Genomic DNA, 20,682 nt, shown 5'->3' with positions numbered 1-20,682 from the left:
ATAACTGATTCTACAGGGTGGTCCGAACTGTATTCTGGAAACTTCGGCAGCATATTCTGCAGATAAAAATAAGTAAAAAAGTTCGTATAAATGTATGTCCTAAAGCTTAGTTTCGGAGATACAAAGTGTTGAAGGTTAATTTGCATTTCGATTTTTTTCAAATAATTTCTGAAGTAGCGTCAATATTTGAATGAAAATTGGTATCTAGGAGTTTTGTGACATGAGAAATTTGATTTTGATGTCAATATGATTCCTATTTGTAGGGGGCGCCACCTACATGTGTTTTAACTGTTTTGAAGAGTAATAACTTTTCGTCCGTACCTGTATAAAACTACTGAGTGAAAAAATATACATTTCCGTGTCTTTTTACGTAAAAAATATCCCTTGGTAAAAATCGCTACCAGCAACTGTTCTCAAGATATTTAGAATTGAAATAGTCAATACATGTCATTATTGAGAAAAAATAAACACGTTAAGTAGATATAGTTAGGTATTTGATAAAATAATAAATTTGGAAATTTTTATTTTTTAAAATTAATCATAAATTTTTCTGCAAAAAAATGATGATAAAACAGTTTCTGTAGAACTTTTTGCAAAAACATTTAAAATTTGCGATTTCAGTCTAATAATTAATTAGTCGACATGTTTAATTTATTTCAATGATAACAGGTATTGATAATTTCGATTTCAAATATCCCGAGAACCATTACTACTAGAGATTTTTACCAAGAGACCTTTTTTACGTAAAAAACGTCGTAGATGTATATTTTTTTACTCCGTAGTTTTATACAGGTACGGACGAGAATTTATTACTCTTCAAAGCGGTAAAAAAATGTAGGTGGCGCCCTCTACAAGTAGGAGTCATATTGACATCAAAATCAAATTTCTCATGTCAATAAACTCCCAGACACTAATTTTCATCCAAATATTGATGTTACTTTATAAATTATTTGGGAAAAATCGAAATGAAATTGAAATTTCTACACCCTGTATCTTCGAAATTAAGTATTTTAGGACATACATTTATACGAACTTCTTTACTTATTTTTATCTGCAGAATATGCTGCCGAAGTTTCCGGAATACAGTTCGGACCACCCTGTATATTTACAGCGCTTTCAGATGGAGCCGACCGTCCGGACGTCCGGAACTCCGGACGGAGCATACGCGACCATGTAAAATTGTTCATATAAACTCATGGTACTTGCTCGAAATCGCGGATGCTCCGCTCCATCTGAAAGCGCTGTTATAATTAATTTATTTTTGTTTCCTAATATTTTGATCAAAAAACAAAATATATAAAAATGGGCAACGCTGTGCCGGTCAAGCTTAATCACGTGACTAAAAGTTTATTTGGTATGAACTGTACACACTTTTTGTATGTGAATAACCAAGGATATCTAGACCGAAGAAACAACAAAATCCAGCGTTCCATACTCGTTCCAGAACTGGATAGCGAAACGACAACTCCCGCATAATATTTACTAACTGGAATTGCGCGCTGCCAGGGAATAACAAAGTTTCGGCTCGTTTCGAGTTGCCTCGAATCCTCTCGGCGGCGGCAGCGTCGAAAAACACGTAGCGCGTGTCTTGTGTCTACCGTCGTCGCAACCATTAGTCTTAACTGTTTCCGAAAGTTTAACGTAACTCCAGAAGAGACATTTGATTCCCCCAAATTGGGGATGTATTTTTCTGGAGGGAGAATTATGCGAGGAAAGTTGTTTTTCAGACTGGAATATTTTATGTTCTGCATACCGAAACATTTGAAAAAGTTTAATAGTGTAAAGGGTTTTCCTTATTGAGCAAAATATTTTCATAACTGCGACAATCACCTTTAATTTATTGTCTTAGATATCGAAGCAAGAATATCTATTTATGGAAATACCTAGTACCTATATTGTTTTATTAGGAGTAAATTGGCAGCCAAGGCACAAAAAGTCATTTTTACTTCGAATAGAACATGATATTTTTTTTCAAACGCCACAAATAATTTTTTAAACAATTTTAAACGTTCCAAATAATATAAAAATATTTAAAAGTCATACCTTGTATGTAATTATATATCAAGGAAGTATGGTTATGTTCGTCGAATTTGACACTTTATGTCAGTTTAATAATATATTTTCGTACTTTTATGCCTAGGAAAGTGCCTAGGCGTTAAAATGATTTTTTTCTATTGTAAATCATGTAGCAAAAATTAATATTTTTGTGACGTTTGAAAAAAGAAGAAAATTATACAACTTACCCTAGGATAAATCCATTACCCACTTTTTATGAGCACTTTTACCTAAAGTTATTAATCATGGAGCTAGGATGCTAATATCTATAACCTATAAAGGATAAATCTTAAAGCAGTGCAAATATTTTCAGGAATGCTAAATCTCGCATCAGAAGATGGTTATGCGAGGCGTTTTCTTTCATGATCTTTTCTGTGACTGAAAAGCCCGATACGTGATGTTATCACTCCGCACTCCGGACACTCAAACATCTCGTTACTTTGTTGCCTCTTTACTTTTTGGTTGTCGTTGCTGACTAAGTTTACAATTCTTCTCAATTGCGCTGTTAACCCACTGATTCTGAATGATTATTCCCTTTAAGTTTTCATGGAAAATCTCCTTGTATCTTTTGAGTTGTCCACCCGGTTTCCTCTTACCCTCTACAAGCTTACCGTAAAGAAGAGGTTTCGGTAGGCGGTTTTCTTGCATCCTGCATACGTGGCCAGCCCATCTTAAGCGGGATTTAGTAATCATTACTTCAGCGCTCTCGCAGCTAGCTTTTTCAAGGACTGATATGTTTGAAACATGGTGGTATCATTTGATTCTTAACAGTTGTCTAAAGTGTCTCTGTTGCAACTTATTTAATGAGTTCGTGTGCCGGTAGTAAAGCACCCAGATTTCATTTCCATATAACATGGTGGGGATTATTATTGCTCGGTACACTATAAGTTTCGTTTTTGTGCTCAAGTCATGATTTTAGAAAACCCTGTTTTTTGATTTCCCATATGCAATTGGGGGGCTGCTAATTCTATGCTAAATTTCAGAGTCGATATTGGCCTTTTCCGAAATTAAACTGCCGCGCCGAGGTAATTGAATTCCGATACATATTCCAATAGTTCTTCTCCGATATTTATAGCATTGTTATGATTTTCCGGGGGAGTGTATGTACATAATTTTAGTACGATGTTCAGGTTAAAGCCCAAAACCTCGTATGCCCAGGTATATGTGTTCAGCATTTCTTCTGTACTGTACCGTTTATTAAATAACTCCAAAATAACCGAGCTATTTTACTTTGAAAATTAACCCCTAACTACTGAGCATGGATTAATATGACCCGAGCTAAATTTCGAACACATAATTATAAAGCGGACGATCCTCACCTCGACCTCAGTAGCTGTTCGGTTTCAGTTAGCGTAGAAGTTTGTTCCTCTAATTTCAATATAAGCATTCAGAACGTCAAAATTAGTAGTAGTAAGTTTCAATTAGTAGAAAGAGATAACAAACATTGAACTTTTCCAGTTTTCCAGTGTGCAATTATACCTCAGAAGTTGCGAGGAATGTCTTTTGTCGAAAGTCTTCTCTTTTTTGTCTTGGTCGAAAAAAAACTCCATATGAAATGTTTTCCTTAGAATAGGTTCAAGAATCATCCCTTAAATATCACGTCATTAAGGAATACCCTGTAAGACCCTAGTAATGACGCCTGAACATCAATCATCTGTATTTTGAATATAACTTTATTATAAAATTCCTAAAACTAACTCCAATCAAAATCTACAAGGCAATAACCAATTTAAGCGGAAGCGCTAAAGCAGCAGCTCAACTGTCCCTTAAAAAATGCACGTGTAATTCCAAATTTCTATTCCCGAGTTAGGACCGTCTCTCTCCCTCTTAATTCCGGAACTGCAACAAAATGCGGCTGGGGAAGGATTTCTACGTATTCCTCCGTCTCCCGGTTAATTATTCATCATCGCTGCTGATTTGCCGTAATAGAATTTCCGATTACGTTTTCTATTTTGTATTTCGTTAAGCGGACGTTTTCAATTAAAGTTAATGGGTCGAGGCGACGCCGACGACGGATCCCTGTATCAATCTTTTATTGTATGGACGATACTGAGAAAGAAAATGGAAAAGAAGGGCGAAGTGTTGACGGAGTAGGTAGCACTTTTTTCTTGTTAAGTGAAAAGTGTAGTTAAATGTAAGAATGAGAAAGCGGGAGTAGCTTTCTCTCAGAGATCGCCAGGTTAAAAAAGGAAAATAAAGCAAGAATGCTACTGACGGTTAAGAATGTCTCAGACAAATACTATAAATAGACAAATATAGTCTACTATATTAAGGGTAAATGTAAAAAATGAAGATACTTAAGTATCATCGACATGTAAACACAAAAATGCAAGATTGACATTTATTCAAAAAAAATTGACAAAGATCGTCTAATATAATGCTTATAATATTTCATTAAATTATAAAGATTTTTTCATATTATAACGTTTGTGTTTTTCTGTAGATATCAATAATACATAATAACATAACTCAAAATTAAAATACCATATACATAAATATAATTTGACAACACCACGACTGTTTTAGGCTCAGAGTTTTAAACACAATTTTAGGTTTTACCTAAAATGTTTTTCTGTGTAAAATCTTCAAATCTGCTGCAAAATTATTACACTCATATTTTTAATTAAAACTTAGGTATTTTGGATAAGTGGAAATCTAAAGTAAGTATTAGTATATATTACAGAAAAATATTTTAACATTCTTCTTATTATCAAATATGTTTTGATAGTTTCAGAAATATTAATTAAAATATATTAGGTGCGTCTCAAAAGTGGCTCACCCCTATAACTTTTTTTTTCAGATTACAGAACGAGATCTGGTATGTTAGTATATGACATAAATGGAATTGACTACAACTTTTGATTTTTAAATGGTACCCTAGGTGTTTTGTTCCTTTATTTTGTAGGAAATGGCACTCTGATTAGAATGACATATCATATGTGAACTTTGACATTTTCGAATATGATTTATTTACAATGACAATTTGACTCGGAATTCCAAAAGTGTGGTATCAAATTATTCGTAAAAAATATTTCTTTCCAGTTATGCTAATAAGCCACCCTCGTCCCATTTAAAAAAAATTGAGATATGATTAAAAATACGATTTGAGCATTTTTTAACCGGCCAGGACAAGACAATAAAAACATTAGATGATCAAATCTATTTTCCAAAATCCCTTAACTAAAAATTAGTGTTTTTAACATAGCCGCTGCACTCTAGATTGCAATTTAAAATACAACTTTGTTTTAAGAGAAAATGTCAAAAGTTAAGTAACAAAATACCAAGAGTGTCATTTAAAAATCAAAAATTGTAGTCATTTCCGGTGAAACAGGAAGTGGCCGAAAACAATTGAATACGTCAATCCATCCTAATGTATGTTATATACTAACATACCAAATCTCGTTCTGTAATCTGAAAAAATAAAAAAAAGTTATAGGGGTGAGCCACTTTTGAGACGCACCCAGTATACTTTTGTTATGTCCGGTTAATTTATCTAAAAATATAAAAAAGTAACTTTCTTAAAGTTTTAATCGAGATTTTGAGTCTTTTTTCTACTTCTTTTTAATTTTAAATAAAAAAGTTATAGGGATTAAGCCACTTTTGAGATGCAACCGGTTGCGCTAAAAAATATATTTTTTCAGCCTTTTTTAAAATAAATTAAAAATACAAGAAATGTTTTGAAATAAAAATTATAATAGGTATTTACTATAATACATTTTTTCTATTTAAAACATTTTAGAATTTTTAGCAGTTCCAAAGAAACATTTAAGTTAACAATAGCAAACAAAATTAAGGTCAATAAAATACTTATTTTGCAGAAAGTATTGGACAACTTACAACTTGCTTCATGTTATCAAACATAATTCAATTAAAAAACGAACGACATTTCTAATCGCGGTACATACTACAATCTCACAACCTCAATTACTAATTATCTCCGAAACCCCATTGTCCTGTCCCGCCTCTCTGCCTCCTCATACCTCACTGCCCATCTCGATTGTTGTAAATCGATTATGGCGCGGTCAGATCATCCAATAAATGAAGGCGGAGGAGCCATTCGAATGCGGATCATTTCCAGATGGCATTAGTTATTCGGTGCAGGTCAGTTCGAGATAAGGAAAAGTTTTTCAGTTACGGACGGGCGTTACACGGATCTTGTTTGTTAGCGACCGGGACACGCCGGGAATTCCAAAAGTGCGGGAAGCGTGGCCCTCGATGGTTCTTCGTCGATGGACTTGGAAGCGCGAGAAGTGATTTCTCTGACATTCTCCTTTTTAATTCAGTTTATGTTTTATTTTTAGAATACTGATGTAGCCGGAACTAAGCTATATAATACAAGGCCGTGTTCACACGGGGAAACTCAAATCTCGGATATTTGAAGATTGGGATTGGCGACTTTAGTTGTCTATCATATTCAGACAGCTACTACTCAAGTTCCGTGGGTTTCCTATCAAATATGAAATTAGTATTCAGTCCCTTCCAGGTGTAAGAGGTGTGCTGTTACAGGGTACTTTATTTACAATATCAAGTGGCAGTGGTGAGAAGGATATAATTATCCAATCCAGTATTATTATTACCGTCCCAGAAAAAAAAACAATAAGACATTTCTAGTTACACACTTATATTGAAAGAAACAGTAATTGTACACTATTTGTTGCTGCAAAAAAGCATCAGGAATCAATATTCCAAATTACTTGCCCCGCCACAGGCTGGAAAAAGACACGTTTCAACTAATGGATCTAATAACTTCTGCCGTTTATTTTAAAGCTTATTCAGTCGTGCCAGAAAAAATAAAACTAAGCAACTGAGCTACTAAGAGACCGGGAATGCGAGTCTCCTAGTCTCTGCGTAGCGCTGGTATCGACTGTTTACGAATGGAATTTTCCCGTCTGGGCGCCACTGTTTAATTACATGTGATGCGTCTCCCAGTCCTTCATCCTGAGTCCTTTATTCTATTCCTTCGGGTATCCTCCTGTAAGCAGCGCCTAAGGAGTATGCAAGAACATCCATATCACCAGATGTGGAAGAAACATGTTACCAGGTGCACTGGCGGTTCAGGACTTGTATAAGAGGCAATGATCAAACCAAAACAAAATTAAGGTCAATAAAATTCTTATTTTGCAAAAAATATTTCGGACAAACATTGTGCTTCACGTTATTAAACATAATTCAATTAAAAAAACAAACGACATTTCTAATCGCCGTACACTACAATCCTTCACAACCTCAATTACTAATTATCTCCGAAACCCCATTGTCCTGTCTCGCCTCTATGCCTCCTCATACCTCACTGCCCATCTTGATTGTTGTAAATCGATTATGGCGCGGTCAGATCATCCAATAAATGAAGGCGGAGGAGCCATTCGCATGCGGATCATTTCCAGATGGCATTACTTATTCGGTGCAGGTCAGTTCGAGATAAGGAAAAGTTTATCAGTTACGGACGGCGTTACACGGATCTTGTTTGTTAGCGACGGGGAGACGCCGGGAATTCTCTCACATTCTCTTTTTTAATTCGGTTTATGTTTTACTTTTAGAATACTGATGTAGCCAGAACTAAGCTAATACTAAGGCACTACTCATACGGGGAGACTCAAATCTTGGATACTTGAAGATTGGGACTGGAGACTTTAGTTATCTGTCATACTCAGAGAGCCACTACTCAAGTTCGGTGGTTTTCCTATCAAATATGAAATTAGTTTTCATTCCCTTCCAGGTGTAAGAGGTTTGTTTTTACACAGCACTTAATTTACAGTGTCAAGTGGCAGTAGCGAGAAGAATATAATTAATTATCTAGTACTAATATTACCGTCCCAGAAAAAGAACAGTGAAACATTTCTAGTTAACATTAAAATTATTTAAGTTAATAATAGCAAGCAAAATAAGGTCCATATAATACTAATTTTGCAAAAAGTATTTCGGACAAACATTGTGCATCATGTTATCAAAAATATAATTCAATTAAAAAAACGAACGACATTTCTAATCGCAGTACACACTACAATCCTTACAACCTCAATTACTAATTATCTCCGAAACCCCATTGTCCTGTCCTGCCTCTCTGCCTCCTCATACCTCACTGCCCATCTCGATTGTTGCAAATCGATTATGGCGCGGTCAGATCATCCAATAAATGAAGGCGGAGGAGCCATTTGAATGCGGATCATTTCCAGATGGCATTAGTTATTCGGTGCAGGTCAGTTCGAGATAAGGAAAAGTTTTTCAGTTACGGACGGGCGTTACACGGATCTTATTTGTTAGCGACCGGGAGACGCCGGGAATTCCAAAAGGGCACGAAGCGTGGCCCTCGATGCTTCTCCGACGATGGACTTTCAGGACGAAGCGCGAGAAGTGATTTCTCTGACATTCTCTTTATTAATTCAGTTTATATTTTATTTTTAGAATACTGATGTAGCCGGAACTAAGCTAATACTAAGGCATTGCTCACACGGGGAGACTCAAATCTTGGACACACGACAACTGGGATACGGATACTTTATATAATATTTGATACACTACACAAGTTATTTCATAATATGGCTCTTTCAACGGTAAAATACGAGTTAAAAATCATGGGGTGGCTTGGTCAAAAATTTACTGTGGAAAATGCCATATGAAAAATAAAACCGCGAATATCTGCAAAACCGCTAAAAATTTTGAAATACTCTAAATACAAAAAATGTTAATTTTTTAATTCTCTATCTATTAAAAAATAATATATGTTCCATTGTCTGCAAAAATTTGATTGCTCTTTTCGCGATGTAGGTACCGGGTGTCCCATTTTTGTATTTTTTACCGGGTGTCTCGTTAATGAGTAAAAATACAAAGAGGCAGTTATGTTTATTACTGTGCTACATTTTTATGAAACTAATGAAACCACTCAGGTTTCAGCCTTGCGATAAATTATATAAAACCATCAAGCTACGAACAAAGTCCAAAAATGCAACATCTTTAAATTTGCCCTGTCAATTTCAGAGACTAAGAGAGCTAGGACAAATATGTGTGGTACAAATCGAGAGTCGGCTGCTATTGGATAAAAATGTCAATTTTTTTCATCTAGATGGCTAAAAATTGGCAATTGTATGCAAAATTCAAAACGAAAGAACTTTTTCAAATAAAGTTTTTCGAAGATTGGCCAGGAAGCCTTTTTATAGCCGTTTATATATATGTGTCAAATGTGTCAGATACCCGAGAATAACTAAACTTTCTCTGATGTCATTTTTAATCTAACACAAAGTAAACATAAAAGTCCTATGGGTATTTCGCTACTGTAAAAAATTCTATATTATAAAATAGTTATTTTTTGTAAACACTGCTGGCGTTAATCTAATGAGACTAATTGTCAGCAGTGGTTTACTAATAAACAAGTTTGCCTATAATTTGTCCGTTAGGCAAATTTGTTTATTAGTCAACTAGAATCCGCCACAGAGGTATAGATATTTTTTACAAAATAAACACTATAGCCAAAATCAAATTTCACCAACAAATAGTAGAACCATCTTTTGAACAATTTTTATCATGGGATTTAGTGTGCAATCAAGCGGAACATTATTATGTATTTCAAATAAAAATGATTTAAATTACGTAATTGAGGAAAGTAATTCGAATCTTGCTAATCATAATATTTGTCATATTGTGATTGCAGCAAGAAATCAAATAAATCGTATAGCCAATCTGAAATCACACAATCAACGTGTTACTAATAATCATATTAGTTAATTATGGCTATTCATTATAACGCTTTGCCGGGCATTAATTATTTCAATATATTTAAATGAGACATTTTGATGTATACATATATTTTGTCCCGCTAATAAACACAATTATTCTTAATTAAAATAAATTTTAAATTTATATAACAGTAATAATTATTTATTTGGTTATTAATATAAATGTACGTCTCACTTATCTATGGAAACGGGTTCCTAGAAATTTACACAAATTAAGCGATAACTGGACTCTACTTTGATAATATTTTGAAGCATTTATCATGCTACCAATCTATTTTCTATATCAATTAATTTACATAAAGATAAATTTAATGAAATAAAATAATTCAAATATTATAAACTTAAACCAAAAAAAACACGGATCCGAATAAAATTAGTATATGAGAGATTTTTGGATCGCTGATCGCGAATTTGAAGTCAAATGGGTCATTGATCGCCAATCAGACGTCGGATTGGCAAAATTCAAGATGGCGTATCCCATATGGCCGACACCAATAATAGATCCGTGGTTTGTTCGGATCCTTGTTTTTTTTTAAATTCGCGTCACCAATATTATAACCACCATTTTGAATTTTGCGAATCCGACGTCAGACTCGTGAGCAGTTACCCGTTTGATTCCAAATTCGCGTTCAGCGATCCAAAAAACTCTCATATGTAAACTTTTGTCTAAGTAGCTCAATTCCGATAGGTGTTTTGAGTTTATCAGGCCCATTTACATTAAGGTTATAGTGTTATACATGAAAAATATATTTTTTTAATTTTTTCCTACTACATTTTTTTCAATTTTCACGGATAAAAATAGATGAAAAGAAAATAAAGTCCTCCTACTCTGGGTGCCTCACCAAGGGATGGAAGGCAATGAAAAAGCAAATGATCTAGCTAGAAAAGGAGCGAACACTCCACTAACTGGACCAGAACCGTTCTGTTTTCAAACGGTAACTAACTGAAAACTTTGGTACGGCTGATGTCGAGGACGGAGAGCTGGCCTCTGTGGAGCCGTCTCAGATACTGGCTTTTGTTAAAGCCCTGAGACTGTATGATGAGTTATAACGAGTTATAACTCAAGAAAGGGGAACACACAATATATCTGTAAGGTCGCGGTGTTTAACTCCCCTCCTAAACATTCTACATCTACAATTCTAATAGGGGATTCGTGCTCATAGTCGAAAATACTATAGGATAGGATATGATGGTCTGGTAAAAAGCATGGACCACTTTTTTGTGTGGCTGTGATAATCTTTTGGAGTCAATTATCGCATATCTAAATAAAAGTAATTCTATTACATATTTCTAAATGAAGCATGCATTTTTCTGCCTTTCTCTTCTGACTTTTTTTAGAATAATTACGGTACGCACTGACATGTAATTTTTAGTCGGCCGACTGTTTAGTTGCAAAAGTGAAAACAAGTTCTTATGGAGCCGACCGGCCCAATATTTGATTATATTGCGTAGCTTTAGGCTGATAGGCAATTTTTAATCGGCCGGCTATTTAGTTGCATATTTGTAACCAATATAACCTTATGGAGCCGCGCTCACATGCAATCAAATAGTTAGCCGATCGACTTCATAAGTATTTATTGTTTTCACTTTTGCAACTAAATAGTCAGCCGACTAAAAATTACAGGTCAGCGTGTAGACTTATTGTATTGAATTTCACTTCATAGTATCCATACTATTTAAAATCGTAAGTCGGGAAATTCAAAGTGTCTTGTTTTTCAAATTAATATTGATTTTAGAAAATATGCGATAATTATTGTTTTGAGTAGTTTATCAATAAAATAACTGATGTAGCAGACAAACTCTGTAGCAATAAATATTTTAAACTATATTTCAATAAAACGTCTTTTCCATAAAACCGTTTCCTCACAAGATAAAAATAGTACACAAAACCACTTCGTCTGTACGATGAAAAAACCTCAAAACTAGGAACTCCCGTTAACAACTAAACTAAAACTCGCATTAGGAGTTAGGAGTAATTGGGCAAGGTTTTCAGTGGTTCCTCCTCGTTTTTCTGTCTCGTTTCTTGGGGTAGTTGTACGCTTCGTCGAACTCTTTCTGACGTCGCAGAGAAAATAATAGCGTCGCAAGGAAGACGCCACATTATTCGCCGAAACTTTGCTTCTAAGTCCAGAGAAAGTCCAGATTCAACCGCTGATTAAGAATTTAAGGACGCTACGATTTTGAAGTAAGAAACAATTTTGTAGCAAGTGAGGTAAAACCACCATTCGGATGAGGAGACTCTAATTAATCGTAACTCTTTCAAGAAGAATAAAGAATACAAATAAAATTAGTTTTTACAGCAATATTTTTGCTAATAAAACTAATTCAATTTTGCAACACATTCAAGGCGCGAAATACCATATATCAACCGAATTAGCAACACGTGAAACCAAAATTATAAAAAACTGTTTTTTTTTCTTCAAACGTCACAAATTGATTGATTAAAATAGCATTTATGTAACAAATTGTGAAATGAATGTGTTTTAAGCACGGGACGCAAAATTGTCCATCGAGACGACGGACAATGCGTCGGGTGCTTAAAACACTCTTTTTGCAACAAATTTCAAACAAGATTTTTTGTGAAAGCGGATAATTTGAGATTTTCATGCTATTATTATTATTTATTTTTAAACATTTTTTAAAATATTTATTATTTATTTCCGCCGTATTTCCTACAAAGTTTTGCGATAAAATGAGTGATAATGACGAGTCTTTGGATATTCAACAAGCTGCTGAAACTGCGCTATCCACGTACTGCGGTATCATACCTACAACAACTTTGAAACCTGGGTCAAAGAAAAACATGTTGAGAATTTCACAGAAAAGGTATTGCTAGCCTATTTCCTGAAGTTATCCACTACTATTAAAGCCGTCAACTCTGTGGAGTAAATATTCGATGCTCTCCGCACCATGATTTACCATGAACAGAAACGTAGATATTAGAAAATTCACAAACCTTATTGCATTTTTAAAAAGAAAAACTTCCGGATATCAGGCAAAGAAATCAAAAGTATTTACAAAACCGGAAATAGAACGCTTTATGATAGAAGCCGATGACAAAGAATTCCTGTTAGCTAAAGTTGTCTTAATGATTTATAATAAATAAATATTTTCATTGTTTCTAACGTTTCATTTTTTACTTTTAGCACTAGTGCCTAAACAAGTGTCACTTTTAGATACTAGTGCCTAAAAGAATGTCATTTCGAATCTCAAAAAAATATCAAAAACTACCAATTTCGAAACGCTTTCACTACACCGGTTCCCATTAGAACGCCGAAGTTAAGTGACGTAAGGCGATACTAGTGGATGGACGGGTGACCGGTTCGAAACTCTGTATCGTGCAGTTGTCCAATAAAGGCAAAACTGTAAAATCTTTTGACACACACTGCTCATTCACGCCGGTTCGGATATCTCGTGAGTAAGAGTTAATTTAGACACTTGCCAAGTCGGTAGGCCATTGACCATGATATGGCCGAGGACCGCGGTTCGGATTCCGCGTAAACAAATCAGGCCCCGTCCAGATTAGCCCTGGCAGCAAAAAGGAGACGTTAACTGAAATCTTTATTTTTTTTAAACGTTTTCACAAAAAAGTGATTTTAATGCCTAGTCATAAAAGTAAAGCACTTTTACGCCTAAGCATAAAAGTATACGTAAATCTATATTATTAAACTAACATAAATTGTCAAATTCAGTGTAACCATAGTTTCTCGATATATAATTACTTACACGGTATTACTATTTTTATATTATTATTTGGCACGTTTGAAATTGTTTAAAAAATTATTTGTGATATTTTAAAAAAGAGCATGTTGTATTCGGAGTGAAAAGACTATTTTGTGTCTCGTCTGTAATATCGCTTATGCTTGTCAATATACCGTCAAACGTATAGCCTCGCCGCAAAAAGTATCATTGTAACTCCTAAGAAAAAAACAATATACAGGGTGAGTCTTAAATAAGTGCAAATATTTTCAGGACTGGTAGATCTCGATAAAAGAAACATATTTTCTCTTTGTCGTATTTCATATTTCAAATAAGTCCAAAATGACAGAGTTAAGTTCGAAAATTATTTTTTTTAAATTTATAGCCACCGGATTTTTTCTGCAATTTGTCCTTCTAATTTTAATCTACTGTCGATGTTGTCACGTTTTTAAGATATATTTTTTAAATGAAAATTTAAAAAAGAATATGATCTAAATGTTATTTATTACCCACCGTCATCCAAAGGGTATTGCAAAGACGCCGCTTCTTGTTTAATGGTGTTTCCCAGTAGCACTGTTATCCCACACAATAAATAGAAAAAGCTTACCTCTGATATCTAAATACCGTATGATCAAAAAAAAAACGGCGTCCAGTTGGCCGGGAAATGACGATCGATGACATTTCCCATATAAATTTACATATAAAATGACAGCGATCTTCATTTCATAGCCATCGCTGACGCCGTTTTTTCTCGATCATACGGTAGCATATTACCGTAGTTTGGGGCGAAATTGATAACCGGGGGCGAAATTGATAATTACATGGTTTAGTCACATTTTTAAATTTAGCGCCAAATTTATGCAACTAGAAGCAGTGGTGTGCATCAGTCTTGTTTAGTAAAGCTTTGATGACAAGACGTATGCAGTCGGGTGTGCCATTTTTTATCTATTTTTTTGCAAAAAACGCTGTTAAAATTAATTAACTAAAATTAAACTTTTACTTTTCCAAACCAAACCAAACCAAACCAAATTTATGCAACTAGAAGCAGTGGTGTGCATCAGTCTTGTTTAGTAAAGCTTTGATGACAAGACGTATGCAGTCGGGTGTGCCATTTTTTATCTATTTTTTGGAAAAAACGCTGTTAAAATTAATTAACTAAAATTAAAATTTTAACCGCGTATTTTGCAAAAAATTGATAAAAAATGGCACACCCGACTGCATACGTCTTGTCATCAAAGCTTTACTAAACAAGACTGATGCACACCACTGCTTCTAGTTGCATAAATTTGGAGCTAAATTTAAAAATGTGACTAAACCAAGTAATTATCAATTTCGCCCCCGGTTATCAATTTCGCCCCAAACTACGGTATGCTATTAAGTTATTATTTATTATATTCTTAACACGCAAGTCCTGCCTTACAGAATATGAACATGTCCATAATATACATGAATATGTCCACAATACAGAATATGAAAAACGAATATCTTCCCATTTTTTAAGCACTTACGATACGTAGGCACTTACTAACAAAATCTATCTTTGGAAAATCACTTTCTTTAAGATATTGGACCTTTCTTATGCAGGTATATGATATATGGGAAGGTGTTTGCTTTTGTTGGCTTATTGTTCTAAAGACACTTCCCAATTTTTTTTCGCAAAAATTCATTATGGTTTTTCTGGAGTCGAAACATAATACCCCTAAAAATATTTGCACTTATTTAGGACTCACCCTGTATATCTTACACTTGATAAAAACTGAAGTATTAAATTAAAACTTCATAACAAAACCAAAATTTCAAAACTACATGCGCTACAATGTTTTCGTGTGGTATAAATAATATAGTTACGATGGCTAAATACCTGTATCGAAAAACCGTCCTATCCGAAATATAACAAAAATAGAACAAAAAGCGTCTCGGTCCTTTCCGATAAAAGAGGTTTTAAAGCGGAACTCTAGTTAACAACTAATTTGAAACTCGCATTACGAGTTTGGAGTATTTAGTCAACGGTTCTTTGCCTTTTTTCTTAGATTCTTAGATAGTTGTTCGCTCCGTCGAACTCCTTTCGACGACGCCAGATAAAAATGGCGTCGCAAAGAAGACGTCCTATTATTCGACGTCATTTTAAAACTTTCCTGCTGTTTTCATGCAGAGAAAATGCCGCAACAACTGATTAAGAAACGTTGCGGTATCGAGAAAAAAAAAGGTTATAGAAAGGTCTTTGTTTTTCTTTGTAAAAAAGTAGATAGGTTTTTTTACTGAAAATAATCATCAGACCATGAAATATTTAATGTATACGAAATATGTACCTATAATTCATATCAAATAAACATTTAGTCACGTGATTAAGCTTGACTGGCACCGAGTTTCCCGCTTTTACATATTTTCTTTTAATCAAAATATTTTAGGAAATAAAAATAAATTAATTGTAAATATATAAATAGTTATTAGTTACAGCAACAAAACTAACCTTATTGGCATCACTTAAGGGACATAAAGGACTACCGCTTTCCCGTTCAAAATACTCCAATAAAGTTGTAAACCGTTTTTTTACGGCTATTAAGCTATCTTGTACAGGGTGGTCGAAATTGGTCTATTTTGACAAATAAAACCTATTTCCTGACTAGATAGAGCAAAACCGAGATAGATGTCATGAGCTCGATTTCTGAGACACTTTTAATGGCGTAAACCGCCTGTTGATATTTTCACTGCCAACTGAAATACGGGGTCTTTTTGAATTTTTTACTATTTTGAAAATTGCCCATAACTTTTTTGTTTCGCGGAATAATAAAATTCTGTAAAAACGTTCTTAAGGAACTTTTTTAGGTAAAATCCAGTGGTGTAGTCAGTTTTTTTTCTATGCTTGCTCTTTTTGTCAGAAATAATAAAAAATATAATTTTTTAAATGGAAATCATAGTTGGCTATGCACTTAAAAAGATGCTGGCGTTTAACCCTTTCCAACGATATAAAGTTATGGGTATCTATTTCTAAGAATGGAAGAAATATTAGGTTTTTGATCTTTATATCGAAGCAGGCCTTGATTTTGTTTTGACCTACTTGCCTAATTATTTTTTATAACAATTTAATATTCTATATTATTATCTATCTGCATAATTAAAGACTTTTAAAAAGGTAAATTAACATTCTATATTAGTATTAGTAATTACAATTGAAATCGATACAATAAAACAAGAACAAGACTAAAAAACGTATTTTTTGAGTGGCGAATATATTTTATTAAAAAAAATCATCAAAGATGTTCAAACTGAGCACCTCCTTGTTGAACACACAATAAACATCTTCTACACACAGAGTTACAACGATTTATTAGGCGAACTGGTGTAATAAGTCCAAAAGCTTGCTAGTAATCTTCTGCAATTCTTCTCTCGTTTCAATGCAATGGTTCTTCCCTTATAGATAAGGTATTTTAATTTCCCCCATAAAAAAGTGGAAAGGAGTTAAATCACAGGACCTAGCAGGCCAAGATATAGGGCCCATTGATCCAATCCAATTTTCTCTAAATTCTCCAATTAATAGTTCATTTGTAACCCTGGTGTTTTCATTGTAATTGGTAACACCAATATAGAATGTTGATTTATCTTTTCAAAAGTCTTTAATTATGCAGATAAATAATAATATAGAATATTAAATTGTGATAAAAAATAATTAGGCAACTAAGTTAACACCAAATCAAGGCCCGCTTCGATAGAAATATAAAAAACCTAATATTTCTCTCATTCTTAGAGATAAATACACACAAGTTTATATCGTTCGAAAGGATTAAACGCCAGCATTTTTTTAGGTTCATAGCCAACTATGATTTCCATTTAAAAAATTATATTTTTTATTATTTCTGCCAAAAAGAGCAAGCATAGAAAAAAACTGACTACACCACTGGATTTTGCCTAAAAAAGTTCAAGACCAATTTCGACCACCCCGTACACTTCGCACTGAAAGAGGTTCTAAAAAGAACAATGTTCGACTGCAAGGTCTGCTAATAAACATTTTTAAGCTTAAAGTATCACAACACTATTTATTTAAAACAGAAACTCGTAATACAAAACTAAAGTGTCAAAACGAATGACAATGTCAGAAGATAAATATGTAAATGTGCCAACTTGACATTTTTTACAGCAGATCTACCACCTGAATCCCTAGCGGGAAATTTAAATCCCAGTTAGTCAGCCCGGCGCCGAATGTGTCCATGGTTGGCAACAATGAATTTAAAAATCGCGCCCTCGAAAACGTAAGTAAAAGTTTAATTGGTATATCAAATATAGTTAGAATTAGCAATTATAAAGAGTTTTTTTATTATTTTTGTTTTCTGCTTATATTATGTTATAGAATATGGCTTTTAAAGGCGTTTAGTGTTTTTGTTGGTTAGACAAATGTAATTACATGTAATAAACCAATTAGTGTTGAGCGAGACTGGTCTTAGGGTTGGAGTATTTCCGAATGTCAAAGAATATATGATCAGACAATATGTACAGCTGTCATTTTCTAGAAAACTCTGTGAAATACGTACTTTTCGCCAGTAAGTTGAAAATTATTGCATAGATGACAGCATTCATCAGTTTTATAAAACCATGACTCGCTATGGCGTATTTTATAAAAGAACGCTTTAATGATATTAGCATGTATATCTGTGGATGAATATTTATCCGTTTATTATACATAAAAAAAATCTAGGCAGAAAGTACCTCTATATTAAAAAATTATTAAAAAAATACAAGACTTGCAATGCATTTTACAAATAAATACACTTTATGTTTCCGTTTCAGAGGCCGAAAAAAAATGACATGAAAAAAATAAAGAGAGATACTATATGAACTTACTAAATATAGAACTCTAATTAACAGTCAAACTTAAACTAGCTTTCCTTGTTAGGGGTAAGCCATTAAAGGTTTTTCACAAAATTGGTTGAAGCATTTTTTGGCGACATTGGATAATAATAGGTTCGAATCGATGACAACGTTTCGATATTCTTATCAAACTTTCTTGTTAGTCGAGGAAAATTCGATAACGCATAAGTAAGAATGATTAAGAAATGTATAATAACCCAACTAAAAAAGAGTTTCGAGATTTATGAAGAAAACGATGCTTTTGTCTGATAGCAATTAGAACAAAAATTAACCAATTTGTTCAAATTAATTAGCTATGTATGTTGCTAAGTTTGCATTAGCTATCAAACGTACTTCGTGAGAGACAAACTAAAACTAAACAATTTTAATATTTGAGTTTTTTTCAAGATGTAAAATTATTAGTTTTACTAAACCATTTGTCTTTTAAAAAAACACTTAAGATATTTTATACTAACCTGAATTATGGCCTATAATGACTTCTTTTGCTCCTTTTTAGCATTCACTGTTCCTGCAAAATAAAATTATTATTAAATAATTGAATTATTTTTTTTTATATCCATAGTAGATTACAAGAAACATTTAGATTAGAAAACAAAAATGTTGAAAATATACAAATATTGATATTTCAATAGCCCTCCATACACCAGAAGCCCCAGCTTGCTGACCTGGCTTGCGGACTTGCTCTTTCACCCTTTGCTCTATTGCGTACTTGGCCTGCCTAGTGCTAAAGATAAATTATTAAATGTTTCACGACTATTATTGTACTCCGTAGCCGAGTAGTAGTTTATTAAATTTAAAAAGAAATTAATGCTCCTATAAGTAATTAAGTATTTCTCCGAAATTGTTCTATTCCGTCTTGAACGCAAGATATTTAAGAACTGTAAATAGTTCTTATATGGATAATTGTGCGGAACACGGAAGGAGCCTCCACGACTGCAATAGTGTATCAAAATTAGTAAACAAAAAATACTATTGTTGGCCTCCCCTGGAAACGTCTTGTTTTAGACGGCCAATCCTTCCACCACCGACCGGACCGAAGTGTACGAACCAACATGAGAAATAATCATCAAGGGTTCTTCTCAGAACCGACCTTGACGATGGCGTCCATAAATATAGAGGGTATTACGAATAGCAAATAGGAATTATTATCCGATTTTTGCAGAATTAATAAATGCGATGTTCTGTGTATTCAGGAGACCCACAGGGACCACACACAAAAACAACCTAATATCCCTGTCATGCGACTGGCCATTGAACTGCCTCATAACAAATATGGGAGTGCAATCTTTGTCAAACCCGACCAAGCAATTACATCAGTTGGGTCATCAAACACAAATAACATCGAAATATTAACAGTGGAAATTGGAAATTACCCTGTCACTTCCGTCTACAAGCCCCCGGCAGAAACCTTTATCTTTACACCACCATTGAATTTCGATTCTCAGAAGGTTAAATTCGTCTTGGGTGACTTTAATAGCCATAGCCCAGCCTGGGAATATACAGATTACGACACGAACGGAAGCCTGGTCGAAGAATGGCAGAATCATGTGATCTTACCCTTATACACGATACCAAAGTCCCACATTCTTTCGACAGCAACATCTGGAAACGTGGATATAACCCCGATATATGTTTCACTAGCCTCACATTGGAAGGGCAGTGTATTAAAAGAGTCTACCATCCCGTGCCTAAAACTCAGCATAAACCAATAGAAATTGACGTATACGCAGCCGTCAGATTACAAAATATTCCATTTAGGCGTCGCGTCGGTTTAATTTCAAAAAAGCCAACTGACAGCATTTCTCTAGTGAATTGGATTCAGCTATTAGTGAAATGGAGCCCAACCAAAGAACTACGAACGATTTATTGATCTAGTGAGGCTAGTCTCAAGACATACAATATCAAGGGGTTGCAGAGAACAATATATTCCTAGTCTTTCTAACGATTCTAGAGAACTGTTAACCAGGTACAAAGAACTCTTTGATAAGGATCCTTTTAGTGAAGACACGCTAGAATGTGGCTCAATGTTAATGCAATAACTGAGTAATTCCAGACAGCAAAGATGGATAGACAAGATAGAGCAAATTGATATGACTCACGTAGTAAGATCGCATGGAATTTCCTTAAAAAACTTGATGGCGATCCAATTGAAAGGAAACAAATCGGTAACATCAAACCTAACCAGATTGCCCACCAGCTGCTGAAGAATGGAAAGCCCGAACTAGAATACCAATACTGCACGTCCAAATGAAATTACGTCTTTACAAGAGAGACACATGAGAAATAAAATATTGTTGCGGACCCGTGTGAACTTGACCTAACCTAACTATATGTC

The 20,682-nt window shown here is 34.1% G+C and overlaps 1 protein-coding gene across 1 annotated transcript in view; it reads right to left on the bottom strand.

Annotated features, from left to right (window-relative positions):
* LOC115890300 (ADAMTS-like protein 3) overlaps nt 1-20,682 on the bottom strand; it is a 1,070,176-nt gene that overhangs the window by 705,946 nt on the left and 343,548 nt on the right. The window contains exon 4 of the mRNA XM_030910476.1: nt 18,803-18,855. The gene's annotated coding sequence lies outside the window, so the exon portion shown is untranslated. The remainder of the gene's footprint in view (nt 1-18,802; nt 18,856-20,682) is intronic.

Source organism: Sitophilus oryzae, unplaced genomic scaffold (assembly GCF_002938485.1).
Source record: "Sitophilus oryzae breed Bouriz unplaced genomic scaffold, Soryzae_2.0 scaffold_860_pilon_pilon, whole genome shotgun sequence".
Lineage (NCBI taxonomy): Eukaryota > Metazoa > Arthropoda > Insecta > Coleoptera > Curculionidae > Sitophilus > Sitophilus oryzae.
Note: the sequence above shows the minus strand (reverse complement) of the source record. Positions and strands in the feature narration are given on the sequence as shown.